This window comes from Podarcis erhardii (genome assembly GCF_964252035.2).
Source record: "Podarcis erhardii genome assembly, chromosome: 8".
Classification (NCBI taxonomy): domain Eukaryota; kingdom Metazoa; phylum Chordata; class Lepidosauria; order Squamata; family Lacertidae; genus Podarcis; species Podarcis erhardii.
The window spans coordinates 48552340-48576840 of record NC_138499.1 but is presented as its reverse complement, the minus strand read 5'-3'; the positions used below and the strand labels follow the sequence as shown (position 1 = coordinate 48576840).

The 24501-nt window shown below is 40.2% G+C and overlaps 1 protein-coding gene across 7 annotated transcripts in view; it reads left to right on the top strand.

Moving 5' to 3' along the window:
- DLGAP1 (DLG associated protein 1) overlaps positions 1-24501 on the top strand; it is a 289837-nt gene that overhangs the window by 15802 nt on the left and 249534 nt on the right. For 2 of the 7 annotated variants that reach the window (XM_081873845.1, XM_081873844.1), the window contains exons 1-2: positions 10001-10154; positions 10677-10811. The exons of 4 other annotated variants lie outside the window; for them this stretch is intronic. The gene's annotated coding sequence lies outside the window, so the exon portion shown is untranslated. Of the gene's footprint in view, positions 1-9360; positions 9456-10000; positions 10155-10676; positions 10812-24501 lie in introns of those variants that run through there. One more of the 7 variants, XM_081873846.1, reaches the window with a different exon arrangement.

The following is a 24501-nucleotide window of genomic DNA, read 5'->3' as shown; positions in this document are numbered from 1 at the left end:
AACTATGTTAGAGGGTCAAAACATCACACTCAAGAGGGTCCTGACTCTCCCATTGCCACAGTCTCCTATTCAAACAGGCAACCAATACTGTGCTCAGCCCCCACTCCAACTTGCTGCATTTAACAGACTGACACTCCCTCCCAGCACACCACAACCAACTGAAATTCCAAAACTGTGGAATTGTCTTCAGACTAACTATCTCAGAGCTCCAGCAGAAAATCTGTCTTTCTGATGGCCTATCTTCCTGTCTTTGTTCTCTGCTGATGGCCCATCTCTCAAGTGATCTCCTCTGCACAGGAAGCTGAGCCCAGCTGTTAAGAGTCTGACTTCAGTTTAACTCTCTTAAGCATTTATTATATTTTTTCCAAATCCAGAAATTATGGGTGCCTTGCACCCACAAACTCATAACGCTGTTTTTGTGAATGACTATAGCTGAAATAGTTTCTTTGCATCATTGCCGACTACAGCTTGTCCTCACCCCACCCCCATCTACACTTAGGATTAAAGAACATGAATTCAACACAGATGACATTATCCTTTCAGGAGAGGGTGGAATCACTACTTAAGTGCAATTGCCTCTTCAATGCCTTTATAGTACCTTTTTTGGACCCCAACTTTGGATCATTTTCTTCCTCCCCCCCATACCTACCAGGCCTGGGGAAGCAAGTAAAAAAAGCTACAATATACCCAGCTTTTTGAACATGGGAGACAAGATGCCAGACTGCATACTTTCTATGGCAGGCATGTCCAACGTCCATTTCTGGGGCCTAATCTGGTTGGCCCTTTGGTCAGCCCTCATGGCCCTTCATCAAATCTGGCACTCTGTTTAAAAAGTTTGGACACCACTGTTCTATGGCCTCCTGATTCATTGAAATCTAGTAATTCTTCTCCCAGGGTCTTCCTTGCTTTCCGATCAACACCATTCCAATACTTCAGTTTGCTCACTTGAAGGTTCTGATAGGCTTTGGGGGCATGGCACTTGGCAGCAGGCTCAGACCTATTACAAAAGGTAGAATAGAGAGTGAAAAATAAATCCAGTTGAACAGTTACAGATGGATCAGCAGATCAGCAGTGACAAGGTGAACTGAATGGTGATGTCATAATCTTGTCAGCTGATGGAGTTATCAGTTTTTGCATTTAGACAAAATTTAAAGTACATTCTCTTAAACGACAGCAGTTACAATAATGATCTTTGCTCCTTTGTCTATTGAATATGTAGCAGAATACTGTTATTAGACTGATGCAGAAATTGAGAGTGGGAGAACGCCCCATTTTCTGGCCTGCTAAGAGCTCTCCTTTAAGTGAAGTCATGTCACCAAAGTTTAAAATTATTTGGTTTGGAACCTTGATTATTCATAGTGCTTGGTTATTCATAGTGCTACAGTTTAAAATGTGGCCTCAATCTAGAAACGATTTCTTCTTTCCACTCGCTGAACTGGCTGCTGCTGCAGCAGACACTGTGGCAAGGGAAGAAAAGAGAGAGGCACAGACTCTAATTTTCCTCCTGTAGCATCTATTGCAATTGGGAGGTAAGAGAACCTTTCAAAGGTGAGGTGGAGAATCCTGGGAGGCCAGCAATTAGAAGTCTAATTAGAACTTCTGAGGGGGTAGGAAATATTTTTTCTGGGTTTCTGGTCACGTCACAAGTCAATGGTGGTTGCTGCTTACTGCCCTTTGTGGGCAACAAGGAGGTTCAGGCAGGGGAAAGCCAGTATTTATGATCTGAAAATCCTGGCAGTGTTCCCCAGTGGGGAGCTCACTGCATCCCGCTGTGCTGCGCAAGCCCATGTCTGCCAACTTGAAAGGCGGAGCAGGTGTGACCTGGGAGTGTGTCCTTGCCATGGATGAACCTCCATCTCTGGCATGATTTGTGGTTGGTTCCTCCATAATTTGGAAAATTTGCATTAATCAAGAGGTGCTCCTGGACCAACATATGCTGATTGCAGGCAATCAGTCAGCTGCTGAAAAGACTGGGCTTGGTTCTTTGAAGGTATCTGAATGTTTTCTTTGAAGCTTGAGAACCCTTACAACAGCCAGGAAAGGAATGGGGAGGACAAGGTGTTTTCTTATGGTTTTCAAATGGTCTCCTTTCTTCTTGTCCTCCCCTGCAAAATGAAAGAGACGTGTGTAGCCACTGTTATGTTATTATGTTTGTTACTTGAGAAAAGAAGGGGCGGCTTTTAATTTATGCTCAACAAGGAATTTAACAGGGTTTTACTATGCCCCCCCCCCAACCGAGGCTGAATGGACTTTATTTAAAATTATTCCTGGACTGGATGAGGAGTGCTGATGGAGTAATGCAGTGGGGTGGGGGTGGGGAGAGAACTGCGGCAGAACAAGTGTGGTAAAGAGGCTGAATTTGAGAAAAGATCTTGCTTTCAACTGTGTGCCGAGGAAGAACTCCAGAGTGGGATTTTTAGTGGTGGAGGTTGGATATGCACTCAGTGAGTTATTTGAGCTTGTATGCTAGTCTGTAAACAGTGGAAGAAATGGAATGCGACCTTGTACCATCCAGATAAACACTGCAAAGAACCGAACAATGGAAGATAGGAATTAACTCTCCCAACACACCAGTCCGGAACAACAATGTATACAAAGGACTACACACCTTAAATAGAATATTTATTTAAAGATGTAACGGAGGTGCTGTTTGTAAGATGAAAAAGGCGGCCAGCTGGAAGAATGGTTTAACGGCAAGTAAAGGATGTCAAGTGGACTCTAAATAAGAAATTGCGTGACTATGCAAGGAAATGATGGTGATCATATGTTTGGAACAGAAACTGAAAACCTGATTTTAAGAAATTGTATTAAATTAAATTTATTTGGTTTGATTTGTAATAATTTGGAAAAATAATAAAAATCATTTGAGTTGGGTGAAAAAAGGAAATATTTTTTTCTGAGTGCTCTCTCTTGCTAGTAATGGTCAATCCCATCCACATTTGGCTTGTGGAATTTGCTTATCTTGAATCCTCTTGATACTCCTGGAAGGTTTTTTTTTAAAGAGCTCCCACGAACTTCATTAGTAGATAAAGAGTCCTAGAACATGGTTTTATCAATCCTGTTAACTTCCTCAAATGTCAGACTCATTCTTCTAAAAGCTTCATAGTTCTAAATGTCACATACTGTCTTCAAAATGTTTATTCTCACTGATTTCTTCCTTTTTTGTTGCCTCATGTGGCTTAGCCGTTTCAGCTTTGCAACATTGGGATATATGTTTTCTACCATTGGCACGTTCTGCTACTATATGCAGTATAGAAAAGAAGTGAAACAGCTGGGCATAGGTGCATGCTATATAGAGTGAGTATAGAGGTGATGCATAGGTGCATGCTATATAGAGTGAGGCACAATATTTAGAATTGTATCCAACATCCAATGTACTTAGAGTAGAGCAGCTGAAATCAGTGGACATGAAAAACTTAAACGCATTGATTTAATTGGGTGATATCTGCTTGCTAGAAGTCATGTGGCTAACTTTCATGCAAGTATTCAGATGCACCTAAAATAGCTCTTTGGACTGTGATTACCTGCCCTCCCACCCCAAAACCTGCCCTCCTAGCAGCACACTGAATATTGCTCATTATGAAATGGTTTTAAAGGCACTTGAACCTAAGCACAATAATGCAATTTAATTGTGACAGTAGCTGAATGAATTAGAGTAGCGCACATTTTGTTACAAAGGCTGTTATATAAACATCAGCTCTAAATATGCAATTCCATATAAAACCATAAGTAAATAATTCAGTTATCTTAATCTCTAATTTTAATGACCCTTTCAGTTCCCTGGCTCTTATTAGAATAAACAGAAATTAATAATAATGAACAAGTGTTTTGAGCTGTTCTAGTTTATTATTATTTTTTTGCTGTGAAATTCTATACTCTTAGCGCTCTCTTCTGCTCTCAGATATGTATGCACCACTCCCAAAGAGCTTAATGATTACTGTTCTGGAGCAGCTGGGGGATATTTGAAGCCACACTCTCAAATTCTGTTTTAATGGAAGTCTAATGATTTATGTGAAATAGCACCAAGAGAATAGATTCTAGTAGCAACAATGCCTAAAGCCTATTTTTAAATGAACTTGGTTTTGCTTTCATTAATATTTGTGTCTGAACATTTGGACTTCAGGAAGCTTTGGTATTTTGGAAATAGAAACCTAATATGGAACATAATTCCTGTATATTGGAGTTCTTGTTGCTATGTAACAAAAAAAAAATCTAGTCAGTATTTTGGGAAAGTGCGTTGGGAATGGAGGGTTTGTTGAGTGCACAATATTTTGAAAACTCATTATTATTATTATTATTATTAGTTTATTTCCTTCTAAACAAAAGGTCTCAAGGAAAACAAACAATTAGAAATTATCAAAGCAACAAATGCATAAAGCTTTGTTCACATATCAGTATCAAATGATTGCTTACTGTGTGAATGAGCCACTGCAGATTAAAGAAAGAAAAATCATATACCCTTGCCAACTTTGCAGTTCTATGTTTCTAAGAAATACAGTGCAACAATACTTGGAATACTGTGTACAGTTTTGGTCACCTTATTTAAAAAAGGATTTCATACAGCTGGAAGAGGTTCAGAAAAGGGCAACCAAAATGATCAAAGGGATGGAGCAAATGAGGAAGGTTAAAATATTTATGATTATATTTAGTGTTCCTTGGTTTAGAGAAAAGGCAAGTAATGTAATGATAGAGGTGTATAAAACTATTCATGTTGTGGAGAAAGTGGATAGTGATCTCCCCTCACCCCTCATGTTACTAGAACTTGAGACATCCAATGAAACTGAACATTAGAAGTTTCAGGACAGATAAAAGGAAGTACTGCTTCAGACAGCATATAGTTAAACTATAAAATTCACTCTCACCAGAGATAACGATGGCCACCAACTTGGGTGAATTAGACCAATGCATGAAAGACAAGTCTATCCATGGCTAAGAGCTACAAAACAATGGCTATGTTCTACCTCTACACTTGGAGGCAGTATGCCTCTGAATGCCAGTCGTTGGGAGTCACAGGTGGGGAGAACACTGTGCAAACAGGATGCTGTGACTAGATGGGCCTTTGGCCTGATTCCGCAGGGTCTGCTTACGGTCTTTTTGTTGGAGGTTAGTTCGCACACTCAATCAAGTGAATACATGTATGTGTGAAATAGTATCTCTGATTCACACCCATCTCTGGTTAAAATCAAAGGTAGGTAAGACTTTATTCCCTACTTTGAAGGGGTGTATCTGTAAAAACTGCTGTTGGGGCACAAATTCCCACTCCCACTGCGAGACCATTTCCATGTGAGGATTACACACAAAAGATGTCCTTTTGCCTGTGAGATACAGTCTTTGAAATCATTCCCTATGAAAATGGATGAAGATAGTTGTTTTTCTCATTTTTCCATAGGAGCTGCATTCAAAGGCTGCAGCTGGGGGGAAATAAGCAAATCTGGATTAGTTCAGAAGTATGTTATTTCCTGATTCTTTGGGAATTTTTCTTCAGTTTATTTCTCACCCAGTACGATGTCAGCCAAGGGGCAGCTAAGAAGTTACAGTAAGCCCTCTATAGGTATTCTGATTCTGCGTCCTACAAATATGCAAGGCAACCACCACCACTCTTATCCCCCTTCATAAGTAGTAAGGCAAACTTATGAAGCAGAGGTCCTACTGGACTGGTGGGAAATCAGGTTTCTAAATGTGTTAAAGACCTTTTTAAACATTATTAAATGTGTGTGGTCTTTTATATGTATATATGTTGGGGGCATTCTTGAGGACGGGAGAATCTTCACATGTTTGAATTCCCAACTTGTAACGGGTGACAGGCAATAACTGTTTGCAGGGCTGAGCAGTGGTGCTTAGTTGACCTCCTAATGCCAGTGTATCTGCAGCTTACTGGGAGGAAGAGGGGTAGGTTGGCACTGGTAGAGTCAATTTGGTGCTCGCAATGGTGTGTTTATACAGCATTAACCTTGCTATTCCTCCCCACTCCCATTTCCATTAAGCTACAGTGTTGACAGTGATGGGATGTCAGGTAAGCACTGCTGCCCTGCCCTGCTGACTGCTACTGGTGACAGGTGTGTTGACAGAGCCAGATCACGTGTCCTCATAGTCCCTTCCTCATGGGTTTGCTATACACAGAAACAGAATGCCCTAAGAGGGCTAGTGCTAGTCTAAGAGGGCTAGTGCTATTATTACTTTGTTAGTTTAATTTGGCCTCAGAATTTAGCTCTTTGGGAAGGCTGTTCATATACATGATTTACGTATAACATTAGTACTCCATAAGGACTGACAATGGCAGCTTGGGGAAGACTCCATTCTGCTGTTCTTGCTTAGAAGCAAGTCCTTAGTTGAGGACTTGTTTTGTTTTGTTTACTTTGATTCACAGCAGTGTTTTACTTGTAATAAGAAGAACTAACCCTGCAATCTCTTTGAGGAATGCTGACTTAAATGCTATCCAAGAGTGTATTTTGCCTATTAGCAGTGCAGAATTTGATATTAATGTATTCGTTAGAGACAAGTACCCAAAACACATCTACCTGGAAGCAAAGCAATATGGGACAGTCAGGTTTCCACCCTAAGTGATAAGTGCAAAGGGAGGTGTATATCACAAAGCAAGTCAAGTAGAAGTGGTACAGAAATGTAATAGATAATAACACACATTCATTCACTAATCGTTTGGTATTATGAAAGACTACTCTCCATATTAACTCTTGTATGAATAATGCAGCAGCAGTTCAGAAATGCTCTATGTTTGAATGAGGGGGTCATTTTTAGAGGCTTTTATTACAGTTGTTTATTACCTGCATATGCTTTAATGGGGTCTCTAGAGGGTCTGTGGCCACAGCTTCCCATTGTTTGTGGATAGAAAAGTGTATTGGCAAAAGCTTTCCCCCCTTTTGTTGACTAATCACTAACTTCTAGTTTTTCTGACAGAAATCCTTCTTTCGAATAAAGCAGTCTTGCAACAGAACTCTCAATAGGAGCTTCTTTGGGAGGAAAGGTGGGATATAAATTTAATTAATAATATAGCTTCAGTGTAATTATGGATGTTGTAAGATGACATTAGTTCACATTCATGACCTATTAGCAGTTAAAACAGAAAACAGATGTAATCAGAGGAAAAGACAATCAAATGTAATCATGTATAACAACAACAACAACAACAACAACAACAAAATAATTTGATGTAGCTGAATGGAGCACATGTTCAGGAAAACTTAGTACTGTATTGTCTCCTAAGAAACTAAATGAAAGCAGTCTTGTCACATACTCCTGTGATCTCATTAAGTATCATTGTTCCAGATTGCTATATTGTTCACCTTTTGAGCATATAAATAAAGTTGATATAAAATGGCTTGTCATATTGCTTTATCTAGGAAATATTAAAATATGAGATGTTAGTATTCATGCAGTAGCATTCATTATACATTTTGCACTTAAAGAATAAAAATGTTCAAGTGGTACTTCTTATAAAGGTAAAGGTAAAGGGACCCCTGACCATTAGGTCCAGTTGTGACCGACTCTGGGGTTGCGGCACTCATCTTGCTTTATTGGCCGAGGGAGCCGGCTTTTGTCTGCAGACAGCTTCCGGGTCATGTGACCAGCATGACTAAGCCGCTTCTGGCGAAGCAGAGCAGCACACTGAAACGCCGTTTACCTTCCCACCTATTTATCTACTTGCACTTTGACGTGCTTTCGAACTGCTAGGTTGGCAGGAGCAGGGACCGAGCGACGGGAGCTCACCCCGTTTCGGGGATTCGAACTGCCGACCTGATCAGCAAGTCCTAGGCTCGGTTTAACCCACAGCGCCACCCGCATCCTTGGTACTTCTTATAGTGGGCCTCAAATATTGAAGTGTTACTGAGGAAGGTCGCTCTCCAGTGATGTAAAATGTATGGGATAGGAGAGCAAGGGGGAAAGGCCAAAATGATGCTTTAAGTTCTTAAAATATTGCCCTAGTTGTGTCAAATTACTAATGTTTCCTGGTGCTAATTTTTTTTCAGGGTCTTTTCCTGCTCTCATTCTAACAGCATATTATCTTGTCTGAAATTCATTACGTCTACTGAAATCTGTGGGTGGAAGAAGAAAAGTGCAAGCCATTCTTACAACAACATTGCTAGTCTTTCTTTCTTAGATACCCATTCTGTCTTCAGAGTTGTTGTCTATCACGTAGCTGAAACTCACAGTTATGAATGCATAAACCAAAATTTTATTACATATCTAAATACTTTCCCTTCCTCTCCAAAATAGAAGAGTCTATAAGAGCAACTCCCAAATAAAACAACAAGTATAAAATGGCTTCTTGGCTGCATTTGGCTGAACTACACTCAACCTCCGTTTTAGGTGTAACAAATATGCACGCAAACCTGGAAGTGACCCATAACTGTCATAAAAGATGTCACTAAAAGGGTGGAACTGGGGCAGGATGAGGTGTTTCAGTTGCCCGCTATTTCACACGTGTGTGGTGACTCAAAACTGTACCCAATGCCATTAGTGCCAATGAGTCTTACTGTCAATGAGTCCTTTGCTAAGGATCAATCAGGAACTCACACCGAGTTCCCATTTGTTCCTTTGGCACCATGTCCTTACCTGCCACATGTTTGGCATCACATATGATGTCAGGTGTGGGTGGTTTGGGGAACACTGTCATGCCTAATTACACCCACGGACGAGAGATTCCCAACCCTTAATCTAATTTGTTCAAAGAGCGCCCCCCCCCATAAGTGCTCTCTCTCCCAGTATTGTTTTGGTCAGCCATAAATATATTCACCAACCAGCTCTTGATTGTTGTAATGTTCACAGTGTTAACCCTTTTGCTTAGTCAAGATGTGGAAGGGATCGATTCTATACACAAGCAGCTAGTGTAAAGGAAGCTGGTGTAAATTAAGTCAGCTTAAAGTTACACCAGATCCAAACCCCATGAAGCAGGGGAGCTGTCACTGACTGATCCAGCCTAGGCCTGGCAGATGGAAAACAAGCCTTTAAAATGTTTGAGTTACACCAGCCTTTTTGCCAGCTTAATGTATTGGATTGCCAGAATGAGATGAGGGGTTTACAATCCAGCTGAAGCCCCCCACCCCCAGTCCTGCCACTTCCTTGCCCCCCCAAAACACTCCCTTTTCATGGCTTACACCTGTTCAAGATCCACTGGGCTCAAGTCACCCAGCTGGGTCCTGACTGAGCTGAGATGGAGGAGATAATGCTGAATTGAGGGCGAGAGAGGTAAGCCCAGTTTAGCCCAGCTGCACCAAGAACCTTCCAGCTCAGCTGGAGATCACCCCCAACAGATCCTGCTATAGGATTTCTACCTTATTGTTTTATAGTTGAATGTTCTAGAACTCTGTTGTTCAACCTTGGATCCCATGATGCTGTTGGACTACAACTTTTGTAATCCCTGGCCATTTCTAGAATATACCTTAAAGCCTGACTTGGAATAAGACACCTCCTGTATACCTACACTGATAATATACATGGTATAATCCTGTTGAGTTCAGGTTCCCAATATAGGATTACAAATCCTGAATAATTAAAAAAAGGATAGAGATTTAAATCCCCTCCCCTTAACATAAAATTGTTCTATGAAAGCTTTTATTTATAGTCTGTCTGTTTTTAAAAATTACCTTTGGAATTTTAAATTTAAAACTGTTATAAACAGTTGGAATCCATTTTCTTGTTTATCTTTTGAAGATGTGATGAGTAGGTGTTCAGGTTTTTTCTTTTTTTAAAGCATTAATGAAAGAAAGTTGAATAGGGCAGATAATTACCGTATTTTCCGCTCTATAAGATGCACCAGACCACAAGATGCACCTAGTTTTTGGAGGAGGAAAACAAGAAAAAAAATATTCTGAATCTCAGAAACCAGAACAGCAAGAGGGATCGCTGTGCAGTGAAAGCAGCAATCCCTCTTGCTGTTCTGGCTGCATTCGCTCCATAAGACGCACACACATTTCCCCTTACATTTTAGGAGGGGAAAAGTGAGTCTTATAGAGCAAAAAATACGGTATTTCTGTAAGTGGGAGGGGAAGAGATCTGAGCAGGAATGCTTCAAGCATTTTCAGCCTATTGTCCTCCATGATTGACTTGCTTTCCCAATGGAGCTATAGACTGGCAGTTTCCTTTATCTTCCCTGTAATAGTTGCTAAACGGCTTTATTGTGTTTGCCTCTACTGAAGGTACTAAAAGTAAATGAAGATACCTGCTTAAATTGAAGTGATATAATTATGTTATAGATACTTCTTGAGATACCATGTTTTATAGAAACATCACGATGCTGCTGGAAATGGCTCGCCACTTTAATTACACTTAGTTGGAACCTAGTATCTCCTAATATGCTTATTTTTTCCTTTGTCTTTGTAAAATGGGTGATGCCACTCACTTGCTCCTAATAATATCTGGAAGATTTTAGCATGCAGTCAAGCTACTCTGATTTATGTTGACTGGGATATCATTTTCCCATTTAGAGTCAAGTATTTTAGTTTCACTAGGCATTTTTGTTTTCACTATCAGTATTAATCAGTGAGTAAGCTTATATGCATTTTCCTATTTCTCTGTTCCTGGTTCATGGAGTAGTGAAATCATTGCATCTCATACAACAGAGTAAAAAAAGAGTTAAGTGAAGAAGCTAATTGTGGACTTTAATGTCTTTTTTGCATCTCTGAGCACGTTTACTCAGAAGTGTGTCTCTTTGACTTTAGTGGAACCTATTCCTTAGTCAGTGTGCCTAGGATTGCAACAATGGAATAACCTGGTGAATTTCCTGTGAGGAGACTATCGCTCACATTCTCAACTTCTGCTTTCAAGGAATACCATCATTTCTGAAATCTTGGAAGGTTTTCATCCAAGGAATTCCTAAACGAATAACATTTCTCTATATAGAATACAGTGGTACCTCGGGTTAAGTACTTAATTTGTTCCGGAGGTCCATTCTTAACCTGAAACTGTTCTTAACCTGAAGCACCACTTTAGCTAATGGGGCCTCCTGCTGCCGCCACGCCGCCAGAGCACAATTTCTGTTCTCATCCTGAAGCAAAGTTCTTAACCCAAGGTACTAGTCCTGGGTTAGCGGAGTCTGTAACCTGAAGCGTATGTAACCCGAGGTACCACTGTACATGTAGTTCGTTATATGTAAAGTTCATATAAGTCTATAGCTTTATGCAGGATAGGTATTGGCATGTGGTATATTTAGGCAACTGTGGGTGCCCTCAGATCCAACACTAATGCCTGCTCTGGGCTCCCCTTTTTTAAAAATCTGGCTCAGTGTTCTGAGTAGTGCTAAGTCAGTGCAAATTACTGTTTGCGACATTTGCAACCAGAGACAAAGTGCTGCTACCTGCCACTTCCAGGTAAGCTTATCAGGACTCACTTGACAGAGAAAAAGCTCACCAGTGGGCATTTTGCTCAGGGCCCCCTCCAAGGCATATGCCACCCTGATTTTATTATGTACACATATGCTGGGAAGCCGCCACTGTCTGTGTGCAAAATTGATGTAGAATGGTTTGCATGTGAGTTGACTTCTGCTGGTACAGTTGCTTCCATGTGACCATGCTTAAGAAGTAAAATGAAGTAAAAGGCAGCTCTCAGGCTACCTCATTAATCTGTAAGTTGCAGTATGAGGAAGTGTGGACTAATTTGTACTCCTTCATTCCATTTCACAGAGTGGTGCAGAACAGTGGTAGCCAACATGTTGCTCTCCAGATATTGTTGGATTCCAACTCCAGCCAGCATGACCAATGGTCAGAGTTGGTGGGAGTTGTAGTCCATCAACATCTGGACAGTACCATATAGGGTACTGCAGTCCAGGAGGTGTAAATCAGAACATTTTGCTCCCAAATACGGAGTGGACAAACTTCTCCCTATTCCTAGTTGTAGCCTTAGTCATTTAACTGTTAAACATAGAACTTTTTTAAAAAAAAAAACTCTGTCGTTTGAATGTTTTAATGGTGTTTGTTCATGAGATGGCAGTTTTTTTCAGAATACATTTTAAATACTGATTGTGATAAAAAGTATTTTAGTAAATACGGGTAAGTAGTTCTTAGAACTAGGTCTTTAGTTCCAGGCTCTAAAGTAACTTAATGGGTATGTGTTTGGACACTTAATAATTTTAATTAGCAAGCCAGAAGAGGATTTCTGCCTTCTGGTATTTGGTTGGATTTATTTGCAATTTATTTAAGCCAAACTGTGCAGTTCTCCCCCTCTACCCTGCTGTTTGAATGTTTTTCTGTTTCTAGGGGCCAAGGATTGGATTCTTACAGTGCGACAGGACTTTGGGGATTACAGTTTCACTGTGGTGAAATTGTAGGAAGAATCTGCAGTTCAAATGGAAAAAAAATGAACCAGTATGGTTGGATGCGCAATGCTTTTGAATACCAGTTGCTGGGAAATGTGGGCAGGGAGAGTGCTGTGGTGTTCATGTTCTGCTTGTATTCTTCTTGGAGGCATCTTGTTGGCCACTGTGAGAATAAGATACTGGACCAGATTTACCTTTAATCAGTTCCATCAGGACTGTCCTTATTTTTGTATCCTCAGATTTGTATGTTTTCATACCCGTGTACATGGCCCATCTGCTTGGAATTTTTTCTATCCCCAACTCCAAGTTTCCACCTTCTATTTATGCCAGCCTTCTATAGTCCTCTAGTTTGAGAGCACTGGGATGTTGGGTGGAAATATAGTATGAAATGCTAATATGTATTCTAAAAAGTAAGGTTTTATTTTTGACTGCCTTAAAACCTCTTTCACTTGCAAGTATACAGCAGTAAACAGATTTTGTGGTTACTAGTTTCAGTTTTCAACCTAAAATGTTGGTTTTGCAAGTGTGGCATGTGATCAGTATCATAAAAATGCACGAGGACCTGCTTAATTTGTTTAAAAACAAATTCTCAGATGGGGACATGGTGTTTTGAAGTATCACCTTTTTCTTTTGAGTATATATACTTACTTTGCCAAATCTTTATTAGGCAATACAAATATAGGCCATCATAAAACATCCATATATAAAAGTTTAAAATATATACAAATAAACAGCTGTGTAAAAATAAAAAAGATTTCCAAGTCAATACCAACAGATCTGATTTTGGAACCGTCTGGATTTGTAACAGTCCTTAAGTCAGTCAGAAAGCAGACTTGAAGGTTGGCAATGGAAATGGCAATGCAACCAGTGTTTTATAGTGCTAGGTAAAGGTAAAGGTACCCCTGCCCGTACGGGCCAGTCTTGACAGACTCTAGGGCTGTGCGCTCATCTCACTTTAGAGGCCGGGAGCCAGCACTGTCCGCAGACACTTCCGGGTCACGTGGCCAGCGTGACGAAGCTGCTCTTGGCGAACCGGCACCAGAGCAGCACACGGAAACGCCCTTTACCTTCCCGCTATAAAGCGGTACCTAATTATCTACTTGCACTTAAGGGTGCTTTCGAACTGCTAGGTGGGCAGGAGCTGGGACCGAACGACGGGAGCTCACCCCGCCGCGGGGATTCGAACCGCCGACCATGCGATCAGCAAGTCCTAGGCGCTGAGGTTTTACCCACAGCGCCACCCGCGTATAGTGCTAGCCCACCCCTAATATTCTATTGTGTGAATACCTGGTTCTGCACGCATTGTCTCATACTTGATTGAACTTGGGAGCCCCAGGATATGTCTCAAGACACTTGAGTGTATCTTATCTAAATCACTATTATATGCTTGTATCCATATTTGGTTCCCAAAAAGTAGCTGGGATGACACTTTTGCTGGTATAAATTGGTTACCTTTCTGAAAATAAAAGTGAACTACCACTTTGCCTGTTTTATAGCACTTGTGTGATGGTTTCACTAACCTGAGTTGCTCTGGAATAAAATTCCAAGATATCTGTGCGTCTTTACTTGTTGGATTTCTTGTCCTCTTATTTTCCATTTCTCTAATTTCTGGAAATTAGAGAAGACCAGAATTTTTGTCTTCTCATAATTTATTGAGAGTTTATTGGTTTTTGAGAGTTTATAGGAAACCAGGGAGAGTAAAAGATGTTTCAGACCTATCTTCATCAGTGATAATAAGACTGCATCATCCGCATACAGTAACAGTGGGACCGGACTTTTTTTGATTTGGGGGGCATGTGATTCTTTTTTTTTTTAATGTGCTCTGGAAGATCTGATAAAAATAAAAAAGCGGGGCAAGAATGCACCCTTGTTTTACACCTTTTCTATTAAGGATGTTGGTAGAGAGGTGACCTTTGGCATTGTGTTTGATTTGACAGATGTTAAAGGAATATAAATTCTGTGTTAAGATCAGCAAGCATTGATTGATTCCTAACACTGCAAGCTTCTTCCACAATATCACACAAGAGTATATATGAAGGGAGAAGAATCTTTAGACACCCCTTCAGTAATCTTACTACAACACATGATGAGTGAAATCTACCTATATTTTTCTATGTTTAGCTTCATAAAGCAGATTGAATTTGTGTGTGTGTTTCTGGGGTGCAGTGTGTAGGACAGCTGGATTCCAAATTTTGGACTACAGCACTAATGGACCAGTGAAATAAATTTAGGCTGCTTTGATGGGTCTCTTTTGTCATGGCAATTGTCCCAGCATCTTATTATTGTCAATAAGCTGAGAATTATCAACTTGTGATCACCATTATATGTCAACCTTGTTCAACTGTCATAAAAATAATCTGCCCTGGCACTAGTAGTATTAATAAGCTTTTGATATTAGTGCCAGTAAGTATTTAATATTTGGAATAGTGGTACAAACACACACACACACACACACACACACACACACTATAGATTAATATTTCTCAGAAATATTACACATCCCTTTGTTACATGTATTTTGTGCACAGTATATTGAATTTAAATTCTGGAGCAAGCCCCGAGTAGAAATTCAGTTATTCAGGTTGATTGCAGCTTACGCGTATTTTACTTAAATGATTTCCACGTTGCATTGATTGTGAATAAATTAATAAATAAACAGAATGGGGGTGGTAGGCTCCTGCGAGAGCTTGTGATATTATTTATTAAATTTTTATATCGCTCTTCATCTGTAGATCCCAGGGCAGTTTATAACATAAAACACAAAATGCATAACGTAATAATAATAAAAATATTTCCCCTCCCAAAAAAACCCCCATTTAAAAGGTCATAGATTGTTTAATCAGCCAAAGATCTGGTTGAGAGGAATATTTTCACCTGGTGCCTAAAGAAACGTAGTGAAGACACTAGGCGAGCTTTCCTGTGGAGAGCATTCCACAAACAGGGAGCCACTGCAGAAAAGGCCCGTTTTCATGTTGCTACCCTCTTGTGGAGGAGCACACAAAGAAGCATCTCAGATGATTGCAGGGTCCAGGTCGGTTCATATGGGAGAAGTGGCCCTTGAAGTACAGTGGTGCCCCGCAAGACGAATGCCTCGCAAGACGGAAAACCCGCAAGACGAAAGGGTTTTCCGTTTTTCGAGGCGCTTCGCAAGACGAATTTCCCTATGGGCTTGCTTCGCAAGAAGAAAGCCCATAGGGAAATCTCCGGGGACCTCTTTTAAATGCTGGCGGTGGGGAGCAAAGCCTTCCCCCCCCCTCCGGCCTTCAGAAGAGGTCCAGGAAGGCCAGCGGGGGCCGAAAGGCTTTGCTCCCCACCGCCAGCATTTTAAAAGCGGTCCGGGATAGCAGGGAAGCGCTTCCCGCTATCCTGGACGGCTTTTGAAGGCAGGCGGGGGGGAGCAAAGACTTTCGCCCCCTGCCGGCCTTCAGAAGAGGTCCTGGACCTCTTCTGAAGGCTGGCGAGGGGTGAAAGTCTTTGCTTCCCCCCGCCTGCCTTCCTGGGGGCTTTAAAATCGCCCCGGGACAGCGGAGAAGTCCGCTGTCCGGGGCGATCTTAAAATGCTGGTGGGCGGCAGCGCTGCCGCCCGCCAGCATTTTAAAAAACCCCGGGACAGCGGAGAAGTCCTCTGCTGTCCCGGGGTTTTTTAAAATGCTGGGGGTGGGAAGAAAAGCCCTTGTCCCGTCCCCCCCAGCCTTCAGAAGAGGTATGGGGACAGACTGTCCCCAGACCTGGTCTGAAGGCGGTTTCCATAGGAACGCATTGATTGATTTTCAGTGCATTCCTATGGGAAACCGTGCTTCGCAAGACGAAAAAACTTGCGGAACGAATTAATTTCGTCTTGCGAGGCACCACTGTATTGTCCTTTGCAGAAACAGCATTTTATGGCCTACACCTTGATTGCAGGGCTCTGGGACGGTTGTACAAGGTCTGATTCTTTTCAGTCTCCTGTTCTTTGTCAGTGGACTTTAATTCACTTTCTCAGAACCCAGCAATATATCTGGAAAGTTCATCTGAAAGTGCAGTCCTCTTATAAAGGGCATATTCTGTGGTGTTTTATCCGTTAAGAAAGAGATGGTATAAACAGGAGCATTGAAGTTGTAATGTATTGGAAATATTTAGCATTCATTTTAAAATATGTGTGGCACTATCACCATTATATGTTTATTATAAATGGTGTACTCTACATGCTATGGCTCTCATCTGTTACTTTTCTCCAGAGGGTGGTAACAAGGAAGAGGGCTTTTCTCGCTAAGGAATGTTTTTTGCAATAATGTCTACCTGGCTCTGACACTAACATCCTTACGAAGACAAGTCAAGACATACCTTTTCTTCCAGGCTTTTGAGGGATTATGATCATGCTTATTCCTGTATGCGCATTTGGTGGCTTGATTTATTTATTTATTTTTAAAAACACGCACATGTATGCAAGTTTCCTAGAGTTCTTTGGTACTAGGCAACTAATAAATTGTTGTTATTAATATTGGAGTTATTTATATGTGTTTGGAGAAGCAGTATGGAGGTATCCCAATTTATTTAATAGGATGCTGCTGAGCTCAGGGTACTTCCTGATTACTTCACAGTTAACTTCAGTTGTCACCACTATAGGACAATGATGATGATGTGACCAATTACAAATATTTATATGCCTCTTGGGGGCAAGGTGGATTGACCCAGTTTTCAATGTACATTAACTAAAATAAGTATTATTGAATGTATTGCGATAGCTCAGTCAGTAGAGCTTGAGACTCTTCATCTCAGGGTCATGGGTTCAAGCCCCAGGTTGAGCAAAAGATTCTTGTGTTGCAGGGATTTGGGCTAGATGGCCCTTGTCCCTTCCATCTCCACAATTCCATGATTCTATGATTCTATTATAAACACAAATCAAGCTTTAAACAAACAAACAAATAGCTACAGTGTGCAGGCGGAAGAAACCAATGCAAAAAGATAGACCACATAGGTGATGGCAAAGTTGTGCATGTTTGGTGCAAGTGTTTGGTTATATTGTTATGCCCCTTTTTTGAACTTGGGCTGCTGCAAAATTCTACTCCAAGCAGTATGTAGGGCACAGTTTGATGATTCTACCTGAAAAGATTAGTAAGTGCAGTTCTTGATGTCTTCTTGCTAGAACTGAAACATTTCCAGTGCATTCCAGTCTCCCCCCTGGATGAGTCATCTGGTCATGCTGTTTTGTAGGTATAGTGTCTGGCACTATATATATAAAAAGAACCTGTTATGTACTGAAGTTTTCACCCTGTGCCAGCAGGGGGATACTGTAGATAGTTCAGGTCCACATATGCAAATAAGGGATCAAAAGCGACGTTCAGTGACTGGATAGTTACAGAAAGTTGTTACAGTTACGTTGTACTGGAGCTCTATATAAGCAGGCTGGCTGAACCCTTCAGTTCAGTTCTGTTCTGTTCTGGCCTGTGAATAAACAAGAGCTGTTTGAAGAATTGCTGTGTCGTCTGATATGTTCACCCACAACTTAACAGAACCAATGGCTCTGTATGACCAATAATGAATCACATCTGCTTGAGAACATCGAAAGCCTATATATGTAGTATTAAAGCCAATTGTGTTTTCTCTTTCCTAGCTGACTTCAAACCATTGTTTCAAAATGAGGAAACCCTTCACATCAATGCCAATGTAATGCAACCCAGTGGCATGTTGAGGACAGCTTAAAACATGTTTCCTAGGAACAATTATAATTATATTCAGTGTGCAGGGAATACAGTTAGCACTGGTTGTAGGGCTGGTTATGTAATGCCAGGCTCTGTGTTGACATTGTACATGACCCAATCCAGTCATACTGGTTTACTGACAGCAAGGGCCACTATCCTTTTTGGGCCTGTGGCCACATTTGCAAATTGTAAAAACTGTTGTGGGTGCCAAATTAGATAAGGGGAGACACCAGAAAAGGTCCTTCAGGCACAAGTGCACCTGTGGGGTATCATGATCCCTAACCTACAGGAAATCTGAACTGTTGGTTCACCAAGATTTGATTTGATTTGAATTTAGCTGTTTCTCCTGGTTTTTTTTTTCCAACTAGAAAAAATACATGCATATTTATATATCTCTCTGTATTATGTATCTCCTTTGGGCGTTTATTTTAAAACTTGCTTTTGGTTGTTTTTATTGTATGTTTTTTAAATCACTTTAAAACTTATGTAAAAGGCAATTTGTATAATGATGATGATGATGATGATGATGATGATGATGATGTGTGGAATTCATGGTCTACCCTTTCTTAATCCCAGTAGCCATAAACAGTATAAGAAAGTTCCTCAGCTAAAATTTTAAGCTTACTTAGAAGTAAGTCCCAGGGAACTAAATGGGATTATTTCTGAGTAGATGTTCATAGTGTTGCACTGTGGAGCCAAATCAATTATTGGATGTTGTGATAATTTTGACTATATATACATAGAACTAATTTTGACTTTCAGTGAAGTATAAAGAAAATTAGCGACATACTGCAGTAATGTACTTCTCATATCCCTAAGTGGTGCAGAGTCCACTTTGAGAAAATATGGAGTATGTAAGAGTTGATTTTGCATGGAATTAATGCAGTGAGCAGAATCCAAGTCTGCCTGAACAGACTTCTTCTCACACAATGTGACTTCGCCTTCATCCCTATGAAGTATCCTCCAAACTTCTGGGGCAGATTTTGAGATATATATGGAGCTGCAAGGAGAGGCAAGAATGAAGAAGTCTCATTACCTAAGTTGAAGTTATTTCTGATCTCACATGAATGGAGTGTGATGACAAACAATGGCATGTGGTGAAGCAGGAGGTAGCTAATGAAGTTTGTGAAGACAGGAAGAGAGTATGAAAAGGACAGCAATTCATTTGTGTGCTTTGGCATTATGCATGAACTTACTTGATGCCATGGAAAAAAAACTCAGGGTGAGCCAACTTTAGCAAAGTTCACTACCAATTTATAGAACGTAAAGAAGAAAGAAAATGTTAACAGTATTCTTTAGACTAGAAGAATAGCAGCTGGCTCCTGCCTTGTGCCCACATTCAATATTAAAAAATAGCACCATTGTATATATACTAAAATTATTTATACCTCATTTATATTCAGCAAGGCATTTTGATTCTAGCTGTACTTGGATGGTACAGACTTTTTGGCAAGTTCACTTTTAAAAGGCTGTGTTTATTACTGTAATTTTATTTATATTATTACTATATTATTTATATTATTATATTATTACTGTAATTATATTTATATATTATGTTTATGAATATTCTATATTAATCAAGTTTCTTGTCTTGAATCAATTAGAAGGTTTATTTTTATGGTGGAAAACACATATCTTAAATATATAAATAACAGAGAAAGAACCTATAACATATGCTGTAATGTTTTTATGCTTATATATTATGTCATTATACATAAACCATAAAATGTTGTCATAGGCCAGTCCAACAGAAATGTTCAAAGCAATACATTCCTATGTGGGGCTGCCCTTGGGTCTAGTCTGGAAGCTTCAGCTAGTGCAGAATGCTATGGCCAGACTGGTGATTTTTTATTAGATTGTAACTTAGAAGAACATTATTATACATCAAATAAAATATCCCATCCTAACCCGGAAGATGGTGATTAAGCAATATCCTCCAACATAATATCCGCATAACATAATTTAGTTCCCACCCCAGACAACCATTTGCACGGAAAGCAAACCAAAAGGAGTTTTCTGGTTTCCTTTTCACCCATATAACTTTTCACGCAGAGCTGTATCAATCAGTTGCAAAAGAGTCTTTATTCTTCAAACCCTGTTCCTATTTTATTTTATTAGTCAGTTTTTCCACAAGTGCTATTTGCTATACTTTATTGCACCAATTTGTCAAAGAAGCACTCTCCAAATTATTTCAGTATCTCATCATTATTAGCTTGGCTGCTAGGAAGAAAAAGAACATATTAGAGGTTTTAACCATTAGTATTATCTCCCGTGAAAAGTTTGAGTGGGATCAGCTCTGAACATTTGGGAGGAGGGCTGTCTGCTAATTTCCCATTCCGAGCTCTAAGTGTGCATGACCCAAGGCCAAAGAAATAGGCATAGCCTTCATCTGTGGGGTTCATATACTGATGGTGGTATCCTATGATTGGGTGTTGAAATGCATCATATCCTGTTCTCTGTTGTGGTGCTATGGATGGGCCAATTGGTAATGTGGAGATAGCTATTTTATTTCTTTATTTCCATTAAAGTCAGTAGAAAGAAATTCCTACTGTGCAATGTTAATGGGGGTTGTGACCATGGATTGAAGAGGTATGGATATTTATGTATTCATGTATTTATTTATTTCCCACCATTTCCCCTGATTGTACTCAAGCCAGCTTACAGATAAAAATAAGAACCACTAAAAACATAGGAAAAATAATAATTAAAAAAGAATTAAACATTGATAGAATTAAACCTATATACGTATGTTAAACCAAAACTATATACGTACTGTATATAAAATCTATTAAAACCATACCAACAATTACAATAAAAAACAGCACAACACTAGCCCTTTCATTAAAAACAGGCTGTTCCCTAAAGCCCGCTGGAACAAGAAAATCTTCACATGCAAGTGGAAGGAAATCAAGATGGGATCCAGTCAGGCTCCTCTAGGGAGGTAGTTCCAAAGTCTGGGAGCAGCCACCGAGCAGACCCTCTCTGGCGTCCCTACCAAGTGTGCCTGTGAGGATGGCGGAACTGAGAGAAGGGCCTCCTCAGAATATCTCAAAACCCAGGCAGGCTGCATGAGGGAATACAGTCTTTCATATAGCTTGGACCTAAGCTGTGCATGGCTTTATAGGTCAAAACCAGCACTTAGAAACAGATTGGTAGCCAGTGACACCAGTGACTCAAGGGAGTCACATATTCCCTTATGCATATGGCACAAATATGCTCCTTCTTATGCCACCTACTTCCTGCACATGACTCCATACCATTTTGGTAATTCTGCCAACATATCTGGGCAGTTCTGCTAGCTTAGTTTCATGCCAGCAGCATATACTGAGTTGTGATGATGCATCACCTATCCCCTCAACAGACAGATCTTGAGTATAGGATTGTTCAGGGCTGGCCCAAGACATTTTGGCACTTGAGTAGGGCTACCATAAATCCAGGATTTTCCAGACATTACTGGGATTTCAAAGGTGGAAGCAATGTCTGGGGGGAATTTCTGCAAGGTGGCGTTTTGTCCTGGATATTTGGCAAGTAAACTGAAAGGGTTTTTTTTGGCAAGCCCCAAAATGGCACCTCCCTGTCAGGGAAGAAGGGGTGAGTGAAGATCTACATCAGGGACAAGAGGGGAATAAAGATCAACATTGGGAATGAGGGAGGAATAAAGAGCTAATCTGGGAACAAGGGTGGAAAGAGACCAGTAGCGTCTCCTTCCACTGTAGCATTATGGTGGTGGGGCTGCTAAAGAGGCAGCAGATCAGGTGATGCGCTCCTTGGAGTCTGGATCTGCTGCCCCTGTGCATTCCGCTGCCTGAGGACTTCACTAAGTGACCTCACCTTGCCTCATGGGTGTGCCAACCTTGAGATTGCCTCTATAGTTGAGTAATTTTATGGACCCTTCATGGTGGCATCCAAATCTATTCAGTTTAATTTCTTTTGTGGGGAGAGATTATTGGTGGCTGGGTGCTGGGATTCATTCTGCTCAGAGGGGGAAAGCTAGGTACAGTTGGTTGTACATCATCTTTTGCAAAATTGAAGTATTGTGCACCAAGGCTGCATAGAGGAGTGGCAAGGCTTATGAGCTTCATCCTCAGCTTTGACAATAGGCTTTTATACCACTTGTCATTTCTTTTAATTAAAATGAAAACTATACATGTGCAAAACATGCATAACAATATGTCAGATGCACAACATAGACATAATAGATAATAACCATAATTAGCAAAATGCCATTACCAATGGACACTGCCTACTTAATTTGCCTTTATGTTGTTTTGCTAAAGATAACTCATTAGTCTGAAAACTTATCAGATCATGCTAGTAAGGCAGATGCTGTATTCTTATTAATACATGTATCATTGTTTCATGTTGTTTCATGTAGTTAATAAATTACATTCATAGTTTCTCAAATGTTTCTTTCTACAGTATTGTGTACTCTTTGCATAAATGAAGAGATTGTGTTAACCTTTGAGAAAATGTACCACATTTTATTAATCCATTATTTAAATATACATAGCCTGCAGTGTAGGGACTTCTCCAGACTTCTGAAAAGGTGGAGCGGAACGTTTGTGACTCTCAGCGCTATTCTGTGAATGTAAGGTGCTTGGTGGAACTAGATAATGTGCTATTAGTGCTGACCGTTCCAGGACTAGCAACTAAATGCACAAACTGTTACACAAATGGGATGGGGAAATGGCTTTTTCAAGGTGAGAAAACACACTTATAAGCACACTAATTGTTTTAAAACTCAGCACATATCTGAGACCTCTACAGAGGTTAAATGGTCATCTGATACTGTAGAGAGGGTAACAGAAAAATTAAAATAAAGGGACACAATCTGCGCATTCGTAACCGTGAAGATTGTATGAATATTCCCTAAACTTAATATTGTTGAGCATTTCTACCATGATAGATCTGAGCTTAGCTGTGGCAGTGTGGGTAATCTGTTGGAAAGGGAGGGTCAGAACTATCATGTCAGCTGAAATGTTGGAGTCTTATTTTCTCTTCTCTTCTTATTAAGTTGGTAATCCTTCTAGAAACACCTTCTGATTTGTAGGGCATTTCAATAATGTTTTCGTTGGATTCCTTAACATATATTTCCAGATAGGTTCACAGGAGTAAGTATAGTGGATTCAGATGATACTTGAAACAAGTAATAATGATTCAATAATCGGAGACTAGTCCTAGACAATAAAATTCCAGGCATGTCGTGCAGCAACCTTAGTGGCTACAAGTGAAACATGTCAGGTACTCCTCTTTCTTTTGTTGTGTCAGTAACTCTGCAGGCATCAGCATGCAAGGCAAGACTGGCAATCACCCCACTCCCTTCCAGTAACTATTTCTGTATTGGTGATTTGTTTTCCAGTCTTCATTAAAATCAGTCCCAGAATGGGGTACCACATAATGTTATGTAATGCATCATCTGAGACCCTTCTTTGTGTGCCTCCTCCATGAGAGGTCCGGAGGGCGGAAACATGAGAATGGACCTTTTTCTTGCAGTGGCTCCCAGTTTATGAAATGCTCTCCCCAGGGAGGCTCACCTGGCAACTTTGGTTAACATCCTATGGCTTTTTAAACGTGTTTGTGGGAGGGAGGGTTATTGGTTTTTGTTTTATTATGTGGTTCGTGTTCTTATTTTGTGTTTTTATGTTGCAAGCCACTCTGTGATCTTTGGATGAAGGCTGTATACACATTTAATTGATTAATTATAACAACAATATTAAAAAAATAAAACCACAGCAACCAATTAAATTTACACCACAACACTGGATGAGTGACAAAACATTTCCAGCCAACCAACCAAATTCCTCTTCCGTAGCAGTGAGGATGACTGTCTCTGTCACTTTCTCACTGGGACATCTAATTTTATTGTTTCTTGCAGCTTCCAGACATTCTTAATGTCTGAGTTGGAGTTCACTTATTTTGGAATGCAGAATAAGATACTTCCATCAGATGAAAACAAAATAAAAAAATTCCTTCCAGTAGCACCTTAAAGACCAACTGAGTTAGTTCTAGGTATGAGCTTTCGTGTGCATGCACACTTCTTCAGATACCAAGATACCATTCAGATACCATTCCATCAGATGGTCAAAGATAATAGCCTTGGGGTGGAGGTGGGGAAACAAAAGAATTGAAGCCAGTCACCTGCCGAAGCCCTTGCTGCAAAAATTCCCATTCTCACGACAATTTTATATTTTGTTCTATGACTACTTGTGTGTACGTTTCTAAAGGACGTGCTGATGACTTCAAATTTGGCAAGGAATATAAGTGTGTTTCTCCACTAGAGTTGCAAAATGAAACAGAATGGAGACTGCAGTCTGGTTACTGGTATATAATAAGAATAACATCGAAGCTGATATGACACCTCATACTTCTGTAATTATTACTCTGGCAGCTTTCCTAATGCATCTGTAATGATTTACTTCTGAAGAGCCATTCTAGTTACAGAGTGTGCTAGAGCTATTCAGTGTTTAAAATTAGTTTTCACATAACGATTGTTGAAGTTGGTCTCTTACAATTTAGGTCAGGGAAGAATATGTGTGCATACTGAAGTAACAG